This window comes from Haliotis rufescens, unplaced genomic scaffold, assembly GCF_023055435.1.
Source record: "Haliotis rufescens isolate VD_foot unplaced genomic scaffold, xgHalRufe1.0.p SCAF_14, whole genome shotgun sequence".
Taxonomy (NCBI): domain Eukaryota; kingdom Metazoa; phylum Mollusca; class Gastropoda; order Lepetellida; family Haliotidae; genus Haliotis; species Haliotis rufescens.
This window is the reverse complement of record NW_025963824.1, coordinates 27,575,732-27,580,620: the sequence shown is the minus strand read 5'-3', so window position 1 is coordinate 27,580,620 and position 4,889 is coordinate 27,575,732. Positions and strand designations below refer to the sequence as shown.

Below are 4,889 nucleotides of genomic sequence, written 5' to 3'. Positions count from 1 at the left end.
GAACAGGTGGGTTAAGTTCGATCTTTTGTCTTGGGGCAGAAGCGAAGGTATACAATTTCAATTTCAAGAACTTCAAATTCCAGAGGTTTAGTCTGATCCGTATTCTATATACATGTGGCACTTCCATCTTACATATAGTGAGTGAGTGAGTGAGTGAGTATGGTTTTACGCCGCTTTTAGCAATATTCCAGCAATATCACGGCGGGGGACACCACAAATGGGCTTCACACATTGTACCCATGTCGGGAATCGAACCCGGGTCTTCGGCGTGACGAGCGAACGCTTTAACCACTAGGCTACCCGACCGCCCCTCTTACATATAGAATACTGGAGGCCTGTTCCTCCGCAGGATATCACAATTGTAGATTAAAATGATTGAAAATTGAGTAAAGCCTCTAGACTAACATCTAGTCTCTGAAATGAACATATCGTAAATAAAAATATAATAAAATGGAGCCCATTGACTCTCTTCATTTTCAGAGACTAAACAAATCTGCAGAGCTATAACTTCTTGGAATTGTACGACACGTGTATCACTCATCACTGGTATGCCTGATACTGCAGTTATCTAGACTTGCCAAACATTATAGACTTGCATGGGCTGTATTTGATATATATTTGTATCAGGGTCTGTAAGACAGACTATAAAACCTCAAACACTAGTCAGTAAAGACTCGGCTGGTTGTTCAAGATGTTTGTATTAGTGAGGCCGAAAATCCAATCTCATTAAAATCAGATCTCAGTTCTAGCTACCGCTAAACAAAGCAATCTCATTAAAATCAGATCTTAGTTCTCTTGTAGCGAGTACAAAGATTTGATTTTAATGAGATTGGCCGAAAATCCGTGTTTTATTCCCGGATGTACAAAATTAATCCCATTTTGGGTATTCCCAAATGTTTTTGTGACATCCTAGCGACATACTATTTGAATGACTTTTTGCATGTATATTTTCCTACTCGTACAAATATATATGTAAGTAAAATATGAATGTCGAAGTGGTTTGTCAGTAAGGGCTTTGGTGTCTTATAAATACATGGTGTTAAATAACGACATTTAGTTCAAGAAAAAATACCAGGTTTGGATTTCGGCTGTGTATTGACGGTGACCCTGGCGGAACTCGGAGACCAGTAATTTGTAACTGGTTTTGTTGCAAGAATGCTCAACCGCTTCTCATAGTAGGTCGGTATCGATGTCTCGCAGCAGATGGGATTTCCATCGCGACAGTTCATATGTAGGCAGACTTACCAGATGGGGACGACTGTACCGACGGAGGCTACGCGTCTAACATTTCTCTCCCTCCTTCCTGGCTGGTATCAAGCGTCGGTGGTGTAAAGGTTAGCATGGTTGCCTTCCAAGCAGTCGATCCGGGTTCGATTCCCGGCCGACGCATCTTTTTGTTAAAATCTGTTCCATATCTGACCTCAGTGTTTAAAGTTGAGCATACGATCATTTCCATCAATGTGCTTCTATAATAAGCACATGTTTAACATGAATCCAGACAAAACCGATTTTACGATTTTATTGTCTGTATTAGACAAAGTCCGGTTTAAACGGATGCCTTTGTACAGACACTGGTTCCCGGCTCTCTATGCGCATCGTCAACGTGAAATATGAAGAGACGGGGCCCAGCTTACCGCTGTACCGAGTCTTAATACATGAAACTTGATTGTGAAACGTCTCACAAGGACTGTCAAAATAAAACAAGAAACGATTTCAGTGACTCCCATTGAAACCCCGTTAACCCTGACAATCCGGACACCCGGCATTGCGGGCGATTTCTGTAGGGAATCTTTGTTGTTGTTTTTTGTCAAACGTCGCTCTCAAAAATGTTACAGCTGTCTGAAAGAAAGAAAGAAAGAAAGATACCCACAGTGACATACCACCCTTCACCATCACAGGTATGTTGATAACTTTCTTACTCGACAGCAAATTTCACGGTCTATGGTGAATTTGGATAAAATTACTGTATATTATAATATAATTATATTACTCAAAACGCGAATACCATAAATGTTGGTTAATATATGAAGAATTACTCATATTCAGTGGTTATTAGATTGGTTCGACGCACAAACGAACATACTGTTTTGTTGCGTAAACCGACGCTCGTGAACGCATCATACGTGACGTCATAGATCCATGACGCGACATGCACCATTTGTCTCGTGCAGGATTAGCGTGTAAAGTATGGAAATCATGTGCAGCATATGTGATAAGAATAGAGACACTGTGGTAACCCTTGACTGATTGTTAGTTTTTTAAAATTAAGTGGTACACATTGGAAACATATCTTCTTAACATACACACTTCTCTATAAATTTCAATAGTTCGCGTTTTCTTTTAGTGGTGAGTATAAATACGCATTTTTTTCACATAAAATTGCAACACATAAGGAAATACAAAAATGACAAACATTTATCTCTCTTTATAGACCCCCTTATGCTGATAAACTCGAATGGATTTGTTTTGTGAAAAAAAATACCTAATGATTGTAGGCTTACTGAATTGTTTGATAACCCGTATGTTCTGCACAATAGCTACTTTTAAAGGAAGAAAAGATACTTAGGGATCAATATCTGCCAAGTTGGCGCAGCTCTATTACGGAAAGTTCAAAGGGTTTGTTCTACAAAGAATTTAAAGAAAACTCTTTCTTTTGAAAAAGTATCTTTTCTCGCCCAAAAATGTATATTATCCTTTTCTTAAATTTAGAGGGGCACGGTGGCCCAGTCGTCTAAGGTGCCGCGATTCGCTGTGCATAGCAGCGTCCCTTGGGTACGCCAGAAACCTATGATTGTGGGTTCGAATCCCGGTTCGCCCCGATTATGTTTCTAGGTTTGTCAGCACCATACCCGTGCTCGTGGGTTTCACCGAAGTGGTAAACATCTGAGACCTGCATCACTTCGGGCTTTCCTCCCACATTAAGCTGACACGCCGTGATATAAGTGGAATACTGTTAAAAGCGGCGTTAAACCAAACTCACTCACTTAAATTTTGAACTTATAAGCATAACTTGCCCATTTAATAGGTTTGTCTGTTTGTTGTTTAACGCCGCACTCAGCAATATTCCAGCTATATCACGGCGGTCTGTAAATAATCGAATCTGGACCAGACAATCCAGTGATTGACATCATGAGCATCGATCCACGCAGTTGCGATACGATGACATGCATCAACCAAGTCAGCGAGTCTGACCACCCGATCCCGTTAGTCGCCTCTCACGACAAGCATAGTCGCCTATTACAGCAAGCATGGGTCGTTGAAGACCAATTCTACCCCGGATCTTCACGGGTCCCATTGAAAAGGAGTATGCAGTTTGTGGCGTTTTAGTGTGAGCTGCTCATAACATTAGCAGAGTTTGGGTTCCCTCAGAGAGGCCTGCAACATATCTTCCAGTTGCTGAAAGTCAATAAATGAAACATTTATAGGGATAGTAATTAGCAGTCACTGAAACATGAAGTATACCTATTGAAACTATATTCATTATGTGAAGACACACCTCATTAGCTCATGTTAGTCACTGGATTGTTGTGGTTCGACCGAGTCACTGTGTCTGTCCACCCGATCTATTTTAAAAGTCGCCTCGTACCACATACATAGGTTGCTATTTAAATCCGGAATCGCATCTTAATCACCATGGAGACTGAGAATGAGAATGTGATACGAATACCCCGGGGTATTAAAAGTTATAAATATAAATTAAAAAATTAAAAATTAAAAATCTTTATTCTATAAATATTAAATTCTGGTTATTGATGAAGGGAAACACAAGCAGCATTGAGCAGAGGTGCATCCAGATTGCATATCATATAAGTAAAGATACATAGAAGGGAGATAACTCTACCTAACTTGTTTGGAGCACAGTTGGAAAGTCCGATGTGTGGGTGATTCTTCATCACTGCTAAACACCAAATCATTATGTTGAGAGTGAGTTGGGTTTAACACCGGATTTGACAGCATTTCTGTTACATCACGTCGTGTCAGCTTCATGAGGAATGAAAACCCAAAGTGGCGCAGGCCTCAGATGTTTACCACGACCACGGGTATGCTGACAAACCTAGAAACAAAATCAGGGCGATTCTGGGATTCGAACCTATTATCACAGGTTCCTGTCGCGTCTAAGGGACGCAACTCCATAGGTGTCGCATTGCAAATTGATATAAGTGAAATAATAACAAAATGTCGAGATATGGGATTTCGAGGTTTTTATTTCATGGGCTTGGAAAATTGTTCATGGGACACATCCATTTTACACAGAGTCATTTTCGAGTGCGTCGTCATAGTTCTAGAGTTCCCCGCTGTGATTTTGCTGAAATAGTGTTTAAAGCGGCGTATAACCACACTCACCTACCTTTCGATAGACATGAGAAGCGCAAAGCAACCTCACAAGATACGTGTATATTAAAAGTTGTGGAAAGTATCCGAAAATATTATTACGTTTTAGGTCACGTGGTACTTTAGGCATTCCTTCCTCTGTGTATGGCTCGATGGCGATCTCTACAGACAGAGCAGTGTCAAGTGGCTTAGTGTCAATGTCCAGTGTATTCTCGAGTCGCCACCACCCTGAAGGAGATCAACGGAAATCCTGCTTTTAAAATCCAGTGGGGCACGTCAAACTAACAGGACACACCAGGGACCGTCAAACCTGTGAAGATCCGTGTTAGAATAGGTCTTCAACAACCCATTGTTGCCGTAAAAGGCGACTATGATTGTCGTAAGAGGCGACTAACAGGATCGGGTGGTCAGGCTCACTGACTAAGTTGATGCATGTCATCGTATCCCAACTGCATGGATCGATGCTCATGATGTCAATCACTGGATTGTCTGGTCCAGACTCGATTATTAACAGACCGCTGTCATATAGCTGGAATATTGCTGAGTGCGGTGTTAAA

The 4,889-nt window shown here is 41.1% G+C and overlaps 1 non-coding gene across 1 annotated transcript; it reads left to right on the top strand.

The window, feature by feature from the left end:
• The first annotated feature begins 1,317 nt into the window (after window positions 1-1,317).
• Window positions 1,318-1,389, top strand: Trnag-ucc. The gene has a single exon. It is a non-coding gene; the product is annotated as a tRNA-Gly (tRNA).
• Window positions 1,390-4,889: the final 3,500 nt, after the last annotated feature.